Genomic DNA, 22,511 nt, shown 5'->3' with positions numbered 1-22,511 from the left:
TGAGGCCTTGGGTTTCCTTACCTTTAATTACAAAACCTTGGAAAACTTTTTCTACTGGAATTAAAAACTGTTGAGAGACAGAAATTCATCTTCTGTGGACAACAAACGCCCACAGAAGAGCCACCGCCAGCTCCTGCTGCTGGAGGTGCTCACCAGCAGTTCTGCTCATCAAAGCCGACGTGGTTCCCTCAAAATAAGCTGGTTTCAGAAGATCAGTGCACTTTCTTTCCCACCCCCTTTCAAATGCAGCACTCAGGAGGATTCAGAGGGGTTTCTGACTGCACAAAGCAGAGAAGGACAAGTCCCTGTGAAGAATTTTCCTGGTGCAGGGAGGCTGGAGCTAGGTTAGAGGCAAGAAAAAGACTCCTCCTGGCAAAATTAAGCCTCAAGGTGTATTTAATGAGATTAAAGTTCCCTGGTTGCTCTCTCTTGCTTTCTTTCTGTCCTATTTAATTTCCAGCTGAGCTCCTTTCCCGAACCATTGACCTCATGGGAGTCACTGGGGATTCTGCTGGGTTGGAGAGGTGGCAGTGCCACAGGTGACAGGGTGGAAGCCCAGGGTGTCTGAGGGTCACCTGCTGTGGCCACAGCCCCAGGATGAGGCACTGAAGCACTTCAGCATTCAGGAGCTGTTCTCTTGCCCGTGGCTGGTTCTGTCATGAGTCAGTAATTCGGAGCAGAGGAATAATTTGTCACTATTTCTTCTCCTCACTCCTTGGTCTCAGTCCCTCCCCTCCTCACACCTGTGCCCAGATGCTGTGGTGAAGCTGCTGACCCTTTCTGGGACCTTTCCCATGATTTCCAGCAGGCTGGGGAAGGATCTGTGTCAGCAGAGATGCTGCTCATGCCTCTCCCTCGTGGTGCAGATGCCCAGGGGAGATGGGCACAGAGGATTCACCCTGCAGGGCCAGCCCAGGGCTGGGCCATCAGCCATCAGCCCAGGGCCTGTGCTGCAGCCTTGGAGCAGAGGAGAAATGAGAATTTGGAGAGGATGTGCTTTACCTGGCACATGAAAGGAGGAGGCAATGAAGGAGATATCAGCTGGACCCCCATCCCTTCTCCCAAAGGGCAGACAGGGCTCTGGGTTTTCCCACCTCCCTTCTGCCAAGGGCTGCTCTTGGATGAGACTTTCAAACCTGCTCTTCCCCACCCCAAACAGAGATTCCCTGAACCCTTAGGGAAAGCTGTGCAGCCCCCAGTGCTGTGCCTGGCTCAGGACTGAGCCCCTGGCATGGGAGAGGCTGGAGAAACCCAAACCCAGCAGCAGGAGCTGCCTGCCAGGTGCCCTGCCCAGGCCTGTGGGATCCCTGCTGGCACTGCCATGTGCCACCACTCACCCCAGCCCTCAGGGCACCTGGCAGGGGCAGATGCTGTCCTGGGGAGCTGCAGATGCTCTCCTGGGGCATCCCCCTTCCCAGGGATGCTCTCCCTGTGTCCTGTTAGCCCCTGGCACTGCTGAAGGGGAACCCAGCGCTGAAGGGTATTTTTAACATCACCTTGCTAAAATGCAAAGGCTCCAAGTCTGTTGGCAGACAGAGAGCTATTCTTCTCATTCTGATGAAGAAACTATTTCCTTGTACATCTGGTTCATATTTTTCTTTAGGTTTCTGCCAGAAACAATTCTGAAAACAAAACGCAGAGCCGAGCAGAGTGAATGTATACATTCCTGAAAGATTCCTTCACCACTCCTCTCCGACCCAAACCTACCAGTCCTCTTCACAAACCTCCTCTTTTTTTTCTTTTTTCCTTTTCATTTTTAAGTTCTTTTTAATTAGTTTTCTTTTCAAAATGTGGAAACATATGGCCTGATCAGCTCTGGAACACTGCTGCCTGAATCGTATATAATGATCTACATTTAGAAAATAATTACAGCGAATAGGAAGAGAAAATACTCCATCACAGAAATTTTTTTACTTTTTTTTCCCTTTTTCTAATTGTTTAAGCCTATTATCTCTCCAGTCAGATTTGTCTGGAAAGCCTTATTAATGACTGTGTGACACGAGCCTCACGCTGGGGCCTTGTGGCTCAGAGATGTGTTTTTCTTCAAAAAAACCCAGGTTTCAGCCCAGAAAAGGGGAAGCAGCAGTGAGTGGAGTTTGAGGCCACGCTGGGCTGCACACATCCTGCTTTGGTGGGCAAATGTGGGCCAACCAGCCAGGGGGCTTTGCTGTGCAAACCTGGGCGGGTGAAAAAAGATTTAAAAAGGGGGAAAATGAAAATCCCAAAGGGAGAGTGATATCCCTGCTGCAGCAGCAGTAATTGGGAGGGAGGGGCCGGGCAGGTCACGGTCGGTGCCACCTGTGAGATGGATGGCACCCACGGGGTTGTCATAGCACCACATCCCCTCCCGGCACTGCCAGGGAGCTGAGAGCCTTGCCTGGCTGGGAGCAGAGGCAATGTGCTGAGGGAGGAATGTGCAGCCCCAAATTATTTCTGTTCCTGGTGGGAGGAGTGCGGCTGCCGTGTGACAGTCAGTCTCCTCTCCCTCCCCGAGGCATCCAAGGGATGGGAGACCTCGTGTTGTGCGGGTGATGCCGTGGAAATGTTTGAAAACCTTTTATTGAGGCGGGTTTGTGTTGGGAGGAAGGAATCAGCCTTGGGAGCAGGATCCCCCTACCACAAATATCCCCAGGTTTTCCTTGCTGGCTTAGTGAGGCTGCAGCTCCGGGTTAGGAGAGAAGAGGAGAGTGGCTGGGACACGACCCGCAAACCACCCTGTGTGCCTTGCCTTGCTCTTCAGGCCCTGAACAAATGTTGATTTAAATGCCTGTGGAAGTGCAGGGAGCCCTGTGTGCAGAGCAATGGGCTGGCTCTGGAGATGGGGACACCTTGGCTGGTGTGCTGTGTGAGATGCCCTGTGGCACAGGAGGAGGGGACACCTTTGCTCAGGGCTGTGGGACAGGAGGAGGGGACACCTTTGCTCAGGGATGTGTGAGGTGCCCTGGGCTGGCTCTAGTGGTGGGGACGCCTTTGCTGGTGTGCTGTGTGAGGTGCCCTGTGGGACAGGAGGAGGGCACACCTTTGCTCAGGGATGTGGCACAGGAGGAGGGGACACCTTTGCTCAGGGATGTGTGAGGCACCCTGGGCTGGCTCTGGAGCTGGGGACACCTGTGCTCAGGGCTGTGGGACAGGAGGAGGGGACACCTCTGCTCAGGGATGTGTGAGGTGCCCTGGGCTGGCTCTGGAGCTGGGGACACCTTTGCTCAGGGCTGTGGGACAGGAGGAGGGCTGTGGTTTCTGGCAGGGCTGTGAACCAGAGCCTGCTCCTTCCCTGCAGAGAGCTGCCTGCTTTCACTCCAGTAATTGCGCGCTTGGAAACGCTCCTGCTAAAAGACCAAAATGACTGATTACAAAAATTGGAAAGGATTAAAATCTCTGAAACAATGCAAAGGGAAGAAAATAGATGAACCAGCGAGGGAATGGGCTTATCGCTTCTTGAGCAAACAAACAAGTGAAAGCTAATTTTCTGAGCCAGCAAATGAATGATTAATGAAGCAAGCCACGATTAACCCTTCATCAGGAGCTCACCTCCTCGGGTGGCTGCTCTGCACAGCTCTCGCTCTGCTTCACACGGGGATAAAGACACAGCTCGATGGTCATAAATCTGCTGCTCAGGTTGTATTTCAAAGGGCTCTGGCGTAGCAGGTATATCTGGGCAAGGAAGAAAATATGGTTTAAAGATGTTCCAGATGTACAGTGGGATGTGATGTTGTTTCAAGAGCCACCCATTTGTGTGTCATTCCCAGCAAGGTAATAAACAAGCTCCCTTGACAAAGGCACAACATATTTTGAAATATGAACTTGTCTTTTCACCGCATTTTGTTAAATGATTAATTTGCCTTATATTAACTTAAAATGAGCTCATTAAAAGATTTCTTTTTTTCTTTGAAAGCGCTGCTCATTATATTATCATTTTAAGTAATTAAATCAGAATAAATGGCTCTGTGAAGCTATTTTAATGTAACATCTAATTATATCTGACCTAGACACTGAACTATAATCATTAACTACATGAACTGTGTAATGTTCTGCAGACTCTTTAATAATTTATACGGGCTGGATTCAGCTGCGTGGAGTTGTAAGCTGAAGTGGTTGGATGCTGTGCACCTGTAGTGGTGTGGCACAGCTGATGGCAGTTTGCTTCTCGGGCAGTTTCCTGCCTTGCCTTGGTTCTGGGCAGTTTTTCCTGTGAAGCTGTGCAGGCCACAGGCTTGGTTGGACCTGGCTGGGGTTGTTTCTCCTTTATTGTGTGTACAGACATTGGGCATATGTGTGGTGTGATGTTTTCCTCTGTAGGATGCTCTAATCAAGGTAACATATTTATACAATATATTTTAACTGTATTAGATTGTGATTTAGATGTTTTCACATGAGTAGCCAGCCTCAGCTACAAGAAATTTTGGGTTTGCTGTGTTAGATTGTGTTCTTGCTGTGTCTCCTACAGAGGCTTGGACTACCCTTCCATTTCAAGCAATTTTTTTCTGATCTGTTTGCATACAGCTTCCAGACTCATACTCCCTGAAAGACTCATTCAAGTTAGGCTTAATCCTGGAAATAAGTTGGTTTGGGGAAGGAAAAATTGACCCGTGGGAGTTTCAACCTTTCCTTCCTCAAGGAAAACGAGAGGGGCTGGGTGCTGCTGTGGCAATAGATGGGTCCATCCATCTTCCCTGCCATGGGCTGGGTGCCCTGTGGCAAGGGAACAGATGTACCATGTTGTAGCACATCCAAAAATTGCTGGTGCCACCTATTGGTGGAAACCTGCAGATTAAAACGTGATTAATGTGCGTTATTGTGCCCTCTGCTTATCTCTCCCCAGCTGACGGGTGGGTCGGGCCAGTTCTGCTGTTAGCTTTAATAGCGGTGCCTGTTGGCAAACATCGCTGGCATTCCTGCTGTATCCTGGGTGTGATTTGCAAACAGGAGGCTGTGCTGCGGCCAGGCAGCTGCCAGGGGACACGTGCAGCCCCAGGGATGCCTCTGAGGACAGGGCAGTAGCTGGATCTGCAGTGCAGGGCTCAGAAAAGCCAGGCTGGTGTCGATGTGACAATAAACCCACTGGGCTTAGAGAAACTCTGGGTATTCCTACATAAATTTTGGGTATTCCACGCAGGGGCAGAGGTGGTGTGATGATGCAGAGGAGCCTTGGGGGCCCCACAGGTAGGGCACAGAGCTGGATAATCTCTCCAGCCTCAGGAGAGAGACCTGGGCAGGATGCAAAGGCTTTGCTGCTCTCTGGACCTTTCCAGCCTCGCAAAGGAGGTGAGGGAAAGCTGAACCCCTGCCCAGGGCCCTGCTTCCTCCTGCCTTGCTGCAGGGGACCTTCAGCCAAGCCCTGATAGCCACAAAAAGCCCTGCTGGCCTCCTGCCTGGTGCGCTTAAGCAGTTTTATAGCTGTCATATAGAGCAGCCCTATATTAGCAGCAGGTTTAGTACTCCCAGGAAACATCCAGCCACAGCTCTGACATCATGGACTAAAGGCTCCAAAGGTTCACTTGCTTAAGTGGCTATTTTTAATAGAGTCTTTTAATAAAATCTCATTAAAGGAGAGCTCCTGCCCGAGCCTGGTTCCTGAGATTGCTGGAACACAGCACCAAGAGCAGCATCGAGCTGCTGCAGGAGGCAGGGGAGAGTGAAAGGGGCCCTGCAGAGCCTTAGTGAGCACTGGAGAGAAGTGCTTGGTGCTCATCCATGCTGCCCCTGTCTGGATCCAGAGGAGTGAAAGAGCCTTGCAGGCTGCAGAGCAGAGGATGAGCGGTGCAGAGGGAAAGGGACAGATTAACTCCCAGCTTTTGCACAGGGACCACCCTGGCTGGCAAGGGCTGGGGGGAGACGAGACAGGCTCAGCCTTGTCTTCAGTTTTCCCTCCCCATAATCAGCTCAGAAATGCTGATTATCTCAGCCCCTAAGCAAGGGGCAGAGGATTCAGGCTGCTCCTGATGAAGACACTGTGCTCTGCTGCTCCCAGGACTCCCTTTATGTTTCCTGCCGCAGTTTGGCTGAACCATTTTACCGTGTGCTTGCTTGAAGAATAATCTGAATTCCAGGGAAGAGTTTTCTAAACACTTGTCTCCTCTGTAATTTTACTGTCATGTCATAGAGAGGAGCTGCTTGAAAGACTTCAGGAAAGAAATTATTCTCTACTTCAATCCTAGAGAGGTTTTTTTGTTTTTATTTTTTTTTTAATACCTAAAAAAATTACCCTTTGATGTGAAAATTATATGCACTTAGAGATATGCTAATAAGAAAATGATTGGAGAAATGTTGAACATGGAGAACAGCTCATTTCCGGGCTCTTTCCCTCACCACCTGCACCCCTGACAACCTCAGTCCCACCCTTCCACATGCACATCTCTCTCTAAAGATATTCCAAAAGCTGCTCTCATTTTCTGTGGGTTCAGAAGCATATCACTTGTTTTAACTGGGGGGATTTTTAAAAATTATTTTTGAGTGAATTTTCACACCCTTTCTGTGTATTTTTTTAAATTCTTTTTTTTTTTAATTCTTTTTTTTTAAATTCTTTTTAATTCTTTTTTTTAATTCTTTTTTTTTAATTCTTTTTTTTAATTCTTTTTTTTAATTCTTTTTTTTTAATTCTTTTTTTTAATTCTTTTTTTTAATTCTTTTTTAAAATTTTTTTTAATTCTTTTTTTTAATTCTTTTTTAAAATTATTTTTAAAATTCTCTTTTAAAAATCTTTTTTTTAATTCTTTTTTTAAAATTTTTTTTTATTCTTTTTTTAAATTATTTTTTAAAATTCTTTTTCAAGTGAATTTTCATGCCCATTCTGTGGATTTTTTAAAATTGTTTTTAATTTTTTTTTTTTTTAATTCTTAAAAGAAGGGCTTCATGCCCATTCTGTGGATTTGCCAGAAGGATGGTGGTAAAATCCCTGCTCAGGAGATGCTGAAGGACCAGCAGTGCTTTCCCAGTCTGGACTTGGGCTGTGCACTGGTCCCAAAGCCATCACCAAACATGGCACATCTTAAGCTTCTCAGCAGATCCTTGTGGTTCTTAGTGGTCCCCAGCCTCCCTTCCTAAGGCAGGGATTAAAAACCTGCTGCAGGATGAATGAGAGCTGCCTGTGCTGGCCCCTGCTTTGGAGGGGACACTGCATGCTCTGGGGTCTGCTTCCTTTCAGAGATGCTTTTCTTGTGGTTCCTTACATATGTGAAATGAGATAAGCCAGGGGGGTAAAAGGATGGTTGGAGAGTTGCAGCCAGGATTGCATCTTCTTGTTTTCTTCCCTTGCTGTCTTCAAAAGCAGAATTTTAGAGTCAACAAAGGCAGGGCTGGTATCATCACAGCTGAGGGTGGGTTTGTTTGTAGCAGATGCCCTGCTGTGTGCCTGGTGTGCTGCTGCAGATAGGAAAAGCTCTTCCAGAGAGCCTGAGAAGCACGAGATGAGTCCTGTCTCTGATGTGGGATGGTGGCTCCCAAGGGCTGAGGTTTAGTGTGCCTCTGCTGTGGTGTCCTGCTCCCTCCGTGTCCCAAATTCCTGCTGTGGTGTCCTTCTTCCCCCATGTCCCAAATTCCTGCTGTGGTGTCCTGCTCCCTCCATGTCCCAAATTCCTGCTGGGGTGTCCTGCTCCCTCTGTGCCACAAATTCCTGCTGTGTGGTGTCCTTCTTCCCCCATGTCCCAAATTCCTGCTGTGAGGTGTCCTGCTCCCTCTGTGTCCCAAATTCCTGCTGTGGTGTCCTTCTTCCCCCATGCCCCAAATTCCTGCTGTGGTGTCCTGCTCCCTCCATGTCCCAAATTCCTGCTGGGGTGTCCTGCTCCCTCCATGTCCCAAATTCCTGCTGGCATCTCTGGCTGATGCAGGGCAGCATCTCCCCAGGCCATGGGTGGTGCTCGGTGCCATTAACACAGAAATTAGAGCAATTGCTGCTCCTCCTTTAGAGTGCTACAGTGCAAACTCCCAGCGACAGCTCTGCCTGTGCTCCAGCCTGAGAGGGGCAGGGAAGGCATCCTTTCACTGATTAGCTCTGATTCCCCTGCTGGGGAAGGGCCTGACTTGCTTTATTAGTGCTTTTCCAGGGGGAATTCTTGGTGGATAACAAGCTTGTGAAATGTTAGCAGAGGCAGCCATCGCTCCTGTGCCCTCCTGGTGCTTCCCGGCTCACCCCTCAGGGAGCCCTCCTGCATCCCTGTGGCTGCCCCAGACGCCTTTCCTGTTTGTGGGGAATGATCAGCATCCTCCAGCAGGCCCAGATTTCCTGGAAATCCATTGGAAATCCATGTCCTTTTGTTGTCTTTCCCCTGCTGTTGGAGTCTGGGCTGAGGGGGGAATACTCTTCTTGTGTCTTCCTTTTCCTGCTTGGTTTTTTATTTTTTTTTTTTTTTTTTCATATGAACATCTGTTGAACCACAGGTAGTCATGTCAGGAAAAAAAAAATTAAAAAAACCTCTTCAAAAGAACCCTGATGTATTGAATTTCCAGCTGTTTTACAGGGCTGCTCCAAATCGACGGGCTGCATTAATTAATTAAAAGAACTTTGATTTCAAGGGTCCCCAGAGTTTATACCTGGATTCCATGAAAGCATGCAAATCCCATGTAGTAAATGTTGCCTTCGTTCGTGTATTATTTGGTTCCATATTTTTCCTAATTGAGAGAGGCATTAAAAATATCTATGAAATGTAAAATATACATTATAAGAAGTGGCACCTTTGGCATCAAAGGAACTGAATATAGGAGTGCACATGCACCCACCACACCTGCTCCAAGGAGAGCTGCTGAGCACTGGAGGGTTGGTGACCAATGCTCAGAGTTAGTTACATTTCACACCCATCCCAGTCCAGCAAAATCTGAAATCTGGTATTTTGGGGTGGAGACACTCTTCATGCCTGGTTTCCTTGCTCCACGCTCGTTTTTGTGTCTGGCAGGAGCACAGGGGGCTCTCTGTTTGCTCAGGCCCTGGTCCTGCAGATGGTTCAGATCCAGCCTGGGCTTTGCTCTGCATCAGTGTTAAATCAGCTCATGGAAAACTTGCATCTGGATTCGAGGGCTTGGCTATGGGCAAAAGATTTCTGCTTTCAGTCCTGAATTCAAAGCACTTGGAGACACAGGGGCAAACTTTTAACCTTGACAATGGGCAGAGGAACAGGTGAAATTTCCCTGCTAACAAGGCCAACTTTGGATGGGCTGGGCCAATTGGGGAGGTAAATAACATCCCAATTACTTACATATATATGTACACACACACACACACCAGGCATTGCAGAAAGAAGCCCCATTTATGAAGCCTTACATTCAATAAATCCATTGTAACAAGCTCTGGCTTTCCCATAAATGTGCCAAACTATGAAGTAACTTGCACAGGGCTGCACAAGTGCTTTTGGAAGGTTACTCTTAACCTGTCACGTGGAAGCAGTTTTGATGCTAGGATCTCGGGTTTCATCTGGGAATGGAGATATTCTGGCTCTAGAGAGGCTGTTAGAGGAAAGGTATTTTAAATGGCAAAGATGTGTGTGTTGTGAATGTGTTTAAAACTGTAGGTACTTGGAGCCTGGTACCTGTGCAGCAATGAATCACAATAAATAAATGCAAATGTCCAGGAGAACAAAAGGAACATTAAACAGATAACAAACGCTTCACTGGGAAACAGCACAGCTTCAGAGTCCATAAATAAAACCCCCTAATCTAATAAATGTTCTGGAGATAACTGGAAAAAATACGGAAATGGTCACTTGGTGGTGAGGGAGCATATTTCACTTCTGCCTAGCAAAAGCACGGGAAGCCTGTGCAGTTGAGTTGATTCATGGCCCTCTGTGATGTCCTGGTTATCCCCAGTCACAGCAGGTTTCGTGCAGCGAGCACTCCAGCCTGTCAATGTCGAGTTAATATTTTAAGGACAAGGGAGAGCAAGCAGATTGCAGTTTGCTGATGGGTTTGTTCCTTGCACCGCCACCCACCCCCCTTTCTTGTTTTTAGGAAATGGGCTGCTGATAAGGGAAGGAGGTGCACGGAGAGGACTGCCTGGTGTGCTAATCGCTGGGAAGATGCAGCTTCCTCTGAGCTCTCCAGGAAGAGAGGAGGTGAGTCACGGTGCATGGAGGGTCTGAAGTGAGCCGGGAGGGAGCAAACACCACCAGCTCCCCCGGGACTCCAGTGAAAATGCTGAGCCAAGGTATTTGGAATTGTTTTGGTTTTTATTTTTATATTTTTTTTTAATCTGAAAAGCTACAGAACAGTACTCATTCCAATCAAGCGACATTTCCGGTGCAAAATGTATATTGAAATATGACACGCTGGTTTTCCTCTTCTTAAACTGGTTCCATTTCGGGTCAAATTATTTTTCAGTTCAAAATATAACTTGTGGTAGAAACAGTGAAATATTTCTGGGGAATCAAATTGAAACAGGTTGAAATTGTCAAAACTGAATGATATCATTGGTGTAAAAGTGCCTGCCTAAAGTTTTGATGTGTGCAGAAAAAACAGGGAGCTTTGGTTTAAGCACTCCTTCATTGCAGGAGCTCCTTCTCATCTCCCTGCTTGTAGCCAACAAAGAACAAAAGGACAGACTAATGCCAGACAAGTGGGCTTCACTAAAGCCTTCTAATATGTCCAGGATACCCAGACCATGTGAATTTTTTCCATCAGGATGCACAAGCTACGTGAATACAAATTCAAAAGAATTAAACTTCAGGAGGGGTGAATTTTCCTTCTGCCTTACAAGACATAAAGTAGTAGCCCCTTCACTCTGCTAAAATACCCTAACACATCTGGGTAGATGAAAAAGGTCCTCAAATATGTTTTTCAGAACTGGCTTCTGTTTCAAGTGTGATAAAGTGGTGTGGTAGGAGACAAAGACCATTCAGCTACTTATCCATTTTGGTTACATTTGTAATTTTCTTATTAATGTAAGCTTCACAGTCTTTCTTCTTCAGGATGCCAGAGTCAGTAAAATCCAAACACTAGTGTTAAAATAAGTTACTCATTTATCTCCTCGAAAGGGGCTTTTAATGCAATACAATCTGCATCCCTGTATGTCAGAAAACCCCCAGAATCCCTGATGTGGGCTGGGACAGGTGATAACAGCCTGTTTCCAGCACGGTGGTGCCCAGAGGGTCGTGTGTGCCCTGCTGCCTTTGCTGTCCCCCCTTCCTCTCACAAATAACTTCATCTGATGCTGGGTGGGTTCACATCTCCATCCCTGGGAAACACAGATGCTGCTCATGGGTCTCCTCATCCCAAATCTGCCAGAAGCCCTGTGGGCTGCTTGCTGCTGCTGAGGAAGGAGGTGTTGGGTGTTTTGTTTGGGTTCTTTTCATGCTGAGCTGAAGAAGGCTGGATTTGGTGTGTGGTCTGTGCATTTCCATGAGGAAATGCTCCCAGTGATCGGTATCTGTTCTGGCCCTGGTGTTTGGCCAGGCAAGGATGGTCCCTGGTGTGTCCTTAGGATGTGCTTAAGTTGTTTGAGCAGCAGCATGCAGTGTAAAGCACCTGGTGCCAAATCTGCCATCACGGAGCTGTAAGGGCTGTCCCTGCTGCCATCACTGATGGGCTGTAAGGGCTGTCCCTGCTGCCATCACTGATGGGCTGTAAGGGCTGTCCCTTCTTCCATCACGGAGCTGCAAGGGCTGTCCCTCCTGCTGCCAGCTCTGTGCTCTTTCCCAGGCACAACTCACCCGAGAATGCACCTGGCTGAGTTATTAGAAGGGAAAAAACTCAGCAGAAAGGGGTGTGGGGTGTGTGCCAGGAGCAGGGGCATGCTGTGTACCCACAGCTGTGTCTGTCTGTCCCTCTGGGCCAGAGGAGCCTGTGGGGACAGAGCCCTCCGGGGAGGTGGCAAACACAGACCTGCCTGGCAGCTGCTCTGCGTGCTGCTGAGATCCAAAGCTGCCTGTGTGCAACGCTCACGCTGTGCTCTCGAGTGAGCTGTGTCTGAACTGAAGACACTCCTCACAAGTCTATATTAAGCACATTAAAAGCTGAGGCAGGCTGCTCAGGCGGGTGCTTTGATAGATTTTCTGACTGCGCGTAGCGTAACGTTGGAGCAGGGAAAACTCCCAGCCTTGGCTGATGCTCCCCCTTTGCTCTGAGTGTGGATTTTGGCTCTGAGTGATGGGGATGGTGAGGAAAGCTTGTGCAGGCACTGACCTGCAGTGCTCTGTGTGGATGCAAAAGCTTCCATCAACTGTGACCGTGTTCACAAGGGGTTCTTGGATGAGGGAAGAGACGGAGATCTGACTTCATGTTTCAGAAGGCTTGATTTATTATTTTATGATATATATTATATTAAAACTATACTAAAAAAATAGAAGAAAAGGTTTCATCAGAAGGCTAGCTGAGCTGAGAATGGAAAGGAATGATAACAAAGCTGGGCTGTGATTGGCCATTAATTAGAAACAACCACATGAGACCAATCCCAGATGCACCTGTTGCATCCCACAGCAGCAGATAACCATTGTTTACATTTTGTTCCTGAGGCCTCTCAGCTTCTCTGGAGGAAAAAAATCCTAAGGAAAGGATTTTTCATAAAAGATGTCTGTGACAATTAGCCCTTCTGGATCGCCTGCATCAGCAGAAGATCCCTGGCTCCTGCTGTCCCTGCGCAGCTTGGAGGAAGAGTATGGTTGGATAATAAGCTGTAATTACAGATCCTTTTATTCATCATTGCCAGTTAATGTTGATTATCATGTCTGTAGATATTTTGCATTTATTTTGGTAGAAGTGAGGCAGAATCTATACAGCTTGCATTTCTCCAAGTAATGGTCCCAGAGCAGGACAGTATGTACCTGTGCAAATGCAATTTAACAGCATTTTAGAATGCTAATGGTGACTTAGATGGAGTTTATTATTATATTTATATATTTAATATATTTATATTATACAAATATAAATATTTATATATTTTTATACATTTATATTATACAAATATTCAGAGGAACAAAGTATTTTTTCCTTAAAGAACTCAAACAAAACAATGTGATTCCAGAGCAGCAATGTTTTTCCAGGGCTGTTTGTCACAGTTCAAGCACCAGTGGGGATGGGAGGAGTTTGGGATCTGGGCACCTGGAAAAGGCATCGGCACAGAGACAGCTGAGAAAAATGAGAAGTTGTGAGGTGTTGGTTTTGGCAGGGCTGCCCTGTGCTCTGGGGGCCTTTTCAGAGCCTGTATTCCCATTTTCTTTTGGGAGGCCTTGGCTGGGTGAACACCTTACACCCAGAAACACCGCTTTGTGTGCAGCCTGTTGTCAGGGCTACCGACACTTGCAGATGTGCATGTGTGAAAAATGCTCAGTAAACAAGCAGAGATTTTAGGTGGAGGATTTTAGGAGCATCACATCCATGTTATCACACACTTATCACCTTCTGCTGGCGTGGTGGTGCAGGTTTCAACCCTGTCAGGGGCTGCTGGCTGGAGCAGGGATGTTTTATGGTTCATGGGTGACCAGGCAGCTCCATCCATGGGAAATTCACAGCTTGTAGCCTCAGAACCCCTCCACATGTGTGATATGGAATACACGACCTGCTTTACCTTCTGCCTCTTGTCCAAATGTCCTTTCTGCCTCTTGTGAAGAGGTCTTTTCCCCTTCACACACCATCCCCAATCCCATGTTTAGCTCTTGGCTTTCTCAGCCTTTCAGCGTCCAAGTGATAACATCTGGTCTAGCACCAAAAGGGGAATAGCACTTGTAGGAGATCATCGGGAAAAAGATGAAGCTCTGGGTTAGAGACGGAGACTGCAGTTAATTCCCTGCTCTCAAACAGTGTTTTCTGAGTAGGTGATAATCACTGGGCCTTTCCCGATTAATTAAAGGGCTTTACAAGGCAAATGATGTGGAGAATATGCAGCCTGGGAGAGCAGTGGGTAGGAGAGGCTGTTGGTGTGATTTTCATCGGGTCTGACAGTCTGCCCTGGTGGGAGGAAATTTCTCTCCTGGGAAACAGCCTGGGCCTTTCCCCAGCTGATTTTGGGGCAGCAAGAGGGATTTGTAAGGTGGAAAGTGGGTGAGACACTTCATCACTGGCTAACCGGGAAAAATTGAGCCTCCAGTGGAGGAGCAAACCACAGCCCTGCTGCTCCTGCCAGTGGGAGGCAAGGTTGTGTCACCATCAAATATTATGTCACCATCAAATATTAATGTGTGACCTCCAGGTGATGCTTCAGAAACCTACACCGATGCTCTTCATGTTTCTTTAAAGTCCATGGGAGCTTTGCCACTGAATTCTATAAGAAAGAGACAATATTCCGAGATTGCTGATTTAAAAACTTTTCATCAGTAGCACTGCAAAATGAAAGAAAAAATTAAAAATCCAAGCTGTAACTGTTGCAAGAATCAAACTTGGATTTGAGGAGTTTTGGTGGTTTTGGTTCTGCATGTAAGAAAAATTAACTCAGATGAATTCTGAGCTTGTTCTCCATCATGCCTTTTACCATCTCTGCAGTCTTTCTCCAGAGAGACTCAGCCCCTTGAATTGAGGGTCTTCCTGGGTGTAATTTTAGTTCTTTAAGCTTCTAACTTCCCTGGTAACTTTTTACTGTTGGACTTGATAGTCTTAAAGGTCTTCTCCAACCTAAATGATTCTATAATTCTGTGTGGTAAAGGTTGAAGGCCTGGACATTTAATTGAGAAGGGAACCTACCTGCAAGGAGACTTTTGCAATAAGAAAACTTTGTTTCCCAGGATGGGATCCCATTACCCGCCTTCAATCTTTTATCCACATTTGGGACCTGGGTGGATGTGGCAGCACTGGTAATGAGTGTGCAGTGGCCAAGGAGGGTTGTTTGACACTGAGGTTTTACATTTTAGACTGCAGGAAGTGTGCCTGGACTCTCAGCGTGGCTGTGATCAGATCCATATGAGGACAGGGATATCAAATTCCCCAGCTCCCCGCAAAAATGTTGTGATTAATCACGCTGAGAGTTGCAATTAGAGCAAATAAAAGCAGCATGTTAGAGAAGCTAAGAAGGAGGTGATGTGAATGTTATTAACGAGCAGGAGGTTTTGGCTTTGTGGAGCTTGCTTGAAATGTGTCAAACAAATAGAACCGAGATAAATGTAAAATCAGCTGACTGCATATTACCCTGGAGGATTTGAAATGAGTGTTGGGGAGGGGAAGGAAGATCATAATTACCCAGAGGAAAAGGACTGAATCTATGGAGTGGAATAGTTATTCATGTTAATTGTGTCATCATTGCACAGATGCTGAGGGCGATGAGCTGGGAGGCTTTGCCTGCACGCTGTGCCAGGGGAGGGTTAATGGGGTGGGCGTTTACAGACCCCTTAAAGGAGATGGGCATTTACAGACCCCTTAGAGGACATGGGCATTTACAGACCCCTAAAGGACATGGGCATTACAGACCCCTAAAGGACATGGGCATTACAGACCCCTAAAGGACATGGGCATTTACAGACCCCTAAAGGACATGGGCATTTACAGACCCCTAAAGGACATGGGCATTACAGACCCCTTAGAGGACATGGGCATTTACAGACCCCTTAGAGGACATGGGCATTTACAGACCCCTTAGAGGACATGGGCATTTACAGACCCCTTAAAGGAGATGGGCATTTACAGACCCCTAAAGGAGATGGGCATTTACAGACCCCTAAAGGAGATGGGCATTTACAGACCCCTAAAGGAGATGGGCATTTACAGACCCCTAAAGGACATGGGCATTACAGACCCCTAAAGGACGTGGGCATTTACAGACCCCTTAAAGGACATGGGCATTACAGACCCCTAAAGGACATGGGCATTTACAGACCCCTTCTAAATGTTCATCCCTGCTAGAGGAGAGGGGTACAGAGATGTGGGACTTGAGGAGAGGTGGAATCTTTGCTATAAGTACAGCGCAATATTTGCAGAAAATATCCCAAACTTGGCTTGTCTTGTTTTCAGCTGCTCTTCAGAAGCTTTTCCATCAGCAGAGTGATTATCATTGATTAAGATCTATTGTGGTTTAATTAAGCTATCATATGGCACCTTTTCTGCAACTTGCTTAAACTGACAGCAATGCTTAATCTGGCTTTCTTTGCCTCTTCTTCCCTTGGTTATAAACCTTGTATTGGGTGGATTTTATGTTGGTTCTTTCCAGCATATTTTATGGCTCTACAGCTTTCCTTATCTGTTTTTGTGCTGTGTGCTTGCAGAGATTTATGGGCTGAAGTATTAGATGCAGAGCAGGAAAGGGGGAAACAGAGCTAAACCCATTAAAACCCTGGAATCCGAGCATTGGAGGCACTAAGTCTCTTATAGAAATGAGAGGAAAGCCTGAACTAGGACATGGATGTGAAATCCCTGTGCTCTGGCCTCTGCAAAGAGCAGGCTGGGGTTGTCATCTGTGTCCTGTGGGTCAGGCTGGGAAAATTAGAAAAACTGGGAAGTTAAAAACTGTGCAGGAGCTGCTCACTGTCAGTGCAGTCACTGGCTCTGTGTGTGCTTGCAGAGTTGGGTTTGACTGGGTGCATTTGGGGCTTGCACCATTGACTGGGTGCATTTGGGGGTTTGCAGCATTGACAGGGTGCATTTAGGGTTTGCAGCATTGACAGGGTGCATTTAGGGGTTGCAGCATTGACAGGGTGCATTTGGGGGGTTTGCAGCATTGACAGGGTGCATTTGGGGGGGTTGCAGCATTGACAGGGTGCATTTGGAGGGATTTGCAGCATTGACAGGGTGCATTTGGGGGGTTTGCAGCATTGACAGGGTGCATTTGGAGGGATTTGCAGCATTGACAGGGTGCATTTGGGGGGGTTGCAGCATTGACAGGGTGCATTTGGGGGTTGCAGCATTGACAGGGTGCATTTGGGGGTTGCAGCATTGACAGGGTGCATTTGGGGGTTGCAGCATTGACAGGGTGCATTTGGGGGGGTTGCAGCATTGACAGGGTGCATTTGGGGGGGTTGCACCATTGACAGGGACATTTCCTGCTGAGAGAGAGCTGGTGATGGAAACTGAAGGGACTCTGAGCAGCCTGGTCTAGTGAAAGTTGTGCCCTCCTATGACTGGGGCATTGAAACAAGGTGATACTCAAGGGCCCTTCCAACCCAAACCATGCTGTGAGACTTTCTGTGGGCCCAGACCCATCCCCTTGTGCTGAGTTCACTGGGCTGAAGTTCTGTCTTGGATGAAAAGTTGAGGTTTTACCTGTGTGCACACTGCTGGCTGACAGAAGAAATGGCTTCTGGCTGTTCTCTCCAGATGAACAAACCTGCTCTGGGCTTTCAGGACAAGCTCTGATGCTGCCCTGCCTGTGTCACTGCTCAGTGCTGGCCTCAGAAACTCCTCTCCTGCTCTGACATCCCCTTTGCCTCAGCCACGTTGAGTGATTTCCTCCTGCTTCCTCAGCCTCAAGGTCAAGCCTGCCCTTCTTGGTCTAATGGGTTTTTTGTCATATTTATTAGGTGTGTTTGCATGTGTCTACCACTCAGCCTTTGAAGCTGTCCTCTCCCCTACCTGAGTCTGGCTTGTTCATCTGCACAGTGGTTGTATTTGGGTATTATCTGAGGCTGAATGCTGTAGTTGTTAATTTGGGCTTTAAAAATAAACTCAGATATTGCAGAACGCTGAGGGAAGCAAGGGCTGAGTACATTGGCTCATGACCCCTTCCCAGCCAGGCTGGGCTGGCAAACGTCCCTTAACTGCAGAGAACAAGTGGTGTGCACTGTTATCCTGCCATAAAAACAAAGGACTCTTCTTTCCCAGTGATAAAGCCTGGGGTTCGCAGTTTCTAGCTGAAACAGACCAACAGCTTTCAGCCTTTTTATTGCACTTCTTCAAAACTCTCGCAATTCTCACTGCTCAGCATTTTACTGCAGCATCCTGTGCTGCTGACCGGGGCCACTGCTGCTCGTTGTGTCCCCTGACAAAGCCCATGAGGTGCTCTGGTGTTTGTCTTGCACTGACTTCATCCAGCCTGTCAGGTGTCTCCCATCTGCTTCCCAGGGCCTTTTCCTTATGGGTGCAGCCACTTACCTGCCTAAATATCCCCCAAATGCTCATTTTAAGTGAAGGAATGCTAACCCAGAGCAGATGCCTGAGTGCATCTTGCAGAGGATTGCTCGTGGCTGTGGCGCTGTCACGGCGCCGCTCGTTCCCCTTGCTCATGTGGTCGCCACCTGGAGCTGCTGCTAACACACCAGGGGCTTCCTTCCACCTCCAAACCCAACCTCTGCCTTTGTTCTGCAGCTCATGAGGTCTCTTCCCATCATCCAGGGCCCTGCATGTGCGCGGGGGCCACACAGACCCATCTCCCCGTGTCTCTGTGTGAGCACCGGGGCAAACCTGGCTCCTTTCTAAAGCCTGAGAAATGTGTTATGAGAAAAGGTTCTGCTGGCTGTGTCTGCAGCAGCACGGGCTGGCTGCTTTGCTGACCCTCATCTAAACAGAGCTGATATTGCCTGACCCATCTCTCAACCCCTCAAGCCTGAAGAAGCCAGGATTTCTTGTGTGGCCCTTAGTTTTGTACCTCTTCCTCGGAGTTCAGCTTCTGGAATGGTTGTTCCTTGCCTGTGCAGCTCTGGGCATCGTTGGCACAAGGGAAATTTCAGATCTTGGGGAAGGTGGGAAGCCACACACACCCAGTGTAGCAGCATGGGAACAGCTTTTCAAAAGATTTGGATGGGAGTCCAGGACCAGGAGCAAATGACAGATATTGAGAGCTGCTTTTTACAAAATGAGTTGGCTTTTATTTATTATTGTAGCTGCTGTAAGTCAAGGGAAAGGCCTTGAGTTTTTAATCTACATATTGGTTGGCTCTGCTGCCTTGTGCAGACCCATAAGGAAGGTGGAAACTCATTCCCTGCTCCATCCTGATGGCTCTGCTGTCTCAGCAATGATTGCATTCTTCCCTGAAGAAAGCAGAGGAAGGAGGAGAAGCTTTATAGGGAGAAGAGAGGCTTTATATGGAAACATCTCTTCCCACTCTCCTGTTAATATCCATCAAATTCAGGGGGGCAAATTGGATGCAACAAAAATGTCTCAGAACTGTAAGAGACTATTTGGATGAATCTTTCATATCAGAGCTATGGTTTTTGTCTTTCATGAACATCTGTGATACTTCTGAGTGTGATGTGTCTCCTGAAAACAGCTGAGTGCAGTGACATCTCAGGCAAGTGCTAATGTCAAGAGCTGTGGGTAGGCACTGTTGTATCAGATGCTTCCTTGTAGACAGAAGTCCAAGAAAAGCCAGGATTTTGCAATGCAAGCAGAGGTCTGAGCCTGTCCCAGCTCCAGGTCCAGCAGGACCTGGGGGAACCCTAAACTATGAAAGGCAGCAAAGTGACACAAGTGACACAGCTAAGTGTTGGGAATCCAGTCCCAACACTGTTGTTGGGAGTCCAGTCCCCAGTGCCCTGCCTGAGCCTCTCCTGAGAAACTTCTGCATCCCACCAAGTCAAAAGAAGGTCAAACTCCACCTGAAAGCAACATAACTTCATTATTCCAGCTTCACAGGTGATACATTTGGCATCCTTGGCCAGATGTGGGATATATTCAGAGTCATCTTTGCCCAAAGAAACACTGGTGCTCTTGTTCTGGGCAGAACCTCATGGCACACCTTCCTTTGCAAGCGTCCTGGTCCAGCAGCTGTGATTCCTTGGTCAGGGGTGCCATCTCCATCATGAATGCATCTCCTCGATGAGTGCTGGGAGGTGTCAAATGAGACTTCAGTGCAGGGAAGAAAAACATGAAGCTGGAAAATCAGTCAGAAGGACATTTCATCAAGGAAAAAGCTCTTTGTGCCTGGGTCTCCTCCCCAGCTCCAAGCTGCTGAGCATCCTTGGCATCCCTCTCCAACCCTCTCTCCCCTCTGTGCTAATTTGCAGCCCTGTTGGTTCCATCTTTGCACACACAATCTCCTGTGGCCAGAGATCCCCAGCAGCCTTGATTTTCCTCTGACCCATCATATGGGAGAAATTTGACATAGCTTAAGTGGATTTTGTTTATTTATTCTGCACCTCGGCCATCAGAGACTGCCAGTGCCAGGGTGTGAATTACAGTAAAATAAATAAATGCACTAATTGCTGCTGCTTTCTATTGGAAGGCATTCTTGCTTATGAAAACATCTCAAAAGGTGCAGAAAGGAGACACATCCGCTCCAGAGCAGGCAAATCAACTGTCTTAATGATCATTAACACAGGCTGCTCAAAAACCCACCCTGAACCCAGGTGAAGCTCCCACAATGGGCTCTGAGCTTGGGGTAAAGCTCATGATGTTCATCTTATTACAATATTGGTGGAACAGTGTGAATAGAAATAGAGGAAGAGCAGAACAAGGGGGAGGTAACTCAAGTTTATGCCGTGAAGGAATTCACACCCACTGGAGTTGTGTGCATGGCTGTAACCACGTTCTGCTGCAGCCCCTGAGCCAAAAAATTCACACAAAAAGAAAAGGATGGGGTTTGGGGGGGAGGGGAAATGTTAATCACCATCTTTCCTTCCCTATAAATGTGTCAATGGTTTAGTAAGTGTTTCCAAAAATGTCTGTGTGGGATTAAAATAGAAGCCGTGGCCAAGTTTAAAATGAGCTCTTGGATGGGGAGGGTAAATCCTGGTGATCCCATCCCAGGCAGGGGAAATGTGCATGTCCAGCACAGGAGGATGCAGAGGGGGAAGTGTTTGTGCTGGGAACTTTCTGTTGTCTCTGTGGGGATCTTGATCATCCCAGCAAAGTGGGAACAGGGCTCCACACAAGCAAAAAGTGCCACGTACCAAAGCATGAGAGGGTTGCCATGGAAATCAGGAGTTGTTACTGAAAAAGCAGGAAAATCATGAATGATCTGGAAAACCATGGGTTTTTGGAGCTCCCTGTCCTCTGCTATGTAAAATCCCAGATTGTTGAATTCCTTTTTGGGAAGGTGTTTGTCCCTGCAGCTGCACAGGACAGCAGGCTGTACATGCATTTATGGGGGCACATAACCCCACACTTTTCATTGCAGCTCTGGGTCTGGTCCCTGACTGGTCCAGAGGAGGAGGCTGGAGCTGTAACCAGGGCATGGAAATCACCTGGGAAGGCTCTGCCATGGCTCACAGCAGGGTGGGACAAACCCCAGGCAGAAAACCCCCAAATTATCCATGGGTATCTCATGGGTAGGCTTGTCCAGACCTGTTCCCAGGGCAGAGAGTGAACCAGGAGATGGGATCAAAAAGCTGGGCAGAGTCTCCATAACTTAGCAGTGGCTGGTGGAGGATGCCCTCCATGTAAAGGCTGGGGTGGGGATGTAACTTGCCAGAGGAACTGGAAAAACAGTCCTGTTCCCAGTGTCCACAGCATTCAGAGACTCACACCCATGGTGAGCAGCAAAGACTCAGGAACTGGCTTCCGGACAGATCAGATGGAAGCCATTCCTAAATGAATGTAATGATGTATGGAAGTAAAATGTTATTGTGGAACTAAAAGCTTAAATATATATAACAGTAACAAAGGCAGGAGATCTGTGCTGGGAATGCCAGCACACTCATTGCTTCCAAGGTTTTATTTTAAAGTCAGGATACTGGAAATGCTGTTCAGCATGTTCCCAATGAGCTGCTAGGCCCCCTGGAAGTGCTAAGGCCGTGTTTACTGAGAAGCTGCATGGTAGGTCCTGCTGGAGAATGCTTGGGAGCTACTGACAGCCACAGGGCTCCACCTTTGGTTTGGTGGCTGAACTCTGTGCCATCAAAGCCATCCAAAGGACAGAGCCTGGAGGGTGAAGAGGTTTCTCCTTTCTGGGCAATAATGGGAGCAAGAGCCATGGGAGCCCTGAGTGCACCTGCAGCTGTCCCCCTGCCCTGTCAGTGCCCCTGGGACAGGAGTGCCCCTGCTCTGGTCCCTTCCAGGGTCTCTGCTGCCTCCCTTGGCCCTGCAGGGCAGTGTCCCAGCCCCTCTCAGCCCCTCACTGCTTCTGCTGCAGCAGGTCAGAGGTTTTCCTGGGCAGGACACACCTCCAGGGATGGATCCATTGCTCCCACAGTGCTGCTGGGATATTTTTGTTGTTGTTGTTGTTGTTGTTGTGATTACCTTTCTGCTGTTGACTTCCGCCTGTGGGCTTGTAAACTCAAGCTGTCCATTTGCTACAGGTCTCAAAGCATCATCTTACAAGGAGAGAAAGAATTTTCATTTATAATCCATGAGACCTATTCAGGGATGGGCTGTCCTCCCCCTCCCTCTGCCAACAGACCTCTAAGTGAACAAACAAATGTCTGGAAATACAGGCAATTTAGCTCGGAAGAGATATCATCAGTGGGGTTCAGAGGTTAATGGGCATGGAGGATTTATAACAACCCTGGCCTATAAAAAAAAGAAAGGAGGGGAAAAAAGGAAGAGGAGAAAAGAAAAAAAGGAGTGGGTAGTAATCTAGTTGACATCTATTGTTCTTTGTACAACAGCTCATCTGTATTCTATCTGGCCCAGGGTATTGCAAAGAGAATTTAAAAACACGTGTGTGCAAGCACACACACACATCTGTCTATATATATATATGTATATGTGCACATATATACTGAAATATAATGAGGGAAAAAGCCCCTGTAAGCTTGAACCAACAACAGCAACCCATATATCTTTATTTGCTGCCAACATCC

The sequence above is a fragment of the Melospiza melodia genome, chromosome 10 (genome assembly GCF_035770615.1).
Source record: "Melospiza melodia melodia isolate bMelMel2 chromosome 10, bMelMel2.pri, whole genome shotgun sequence".
Taxonomy (NCBI): Eukaryota; Metazoa; Chordata; class Aves; order Passeriformes; family Passerellidae; genus Melospiza; species Melospiza melodia.
Note: the sequence above shows the minus strand (reverse complement) of the source record.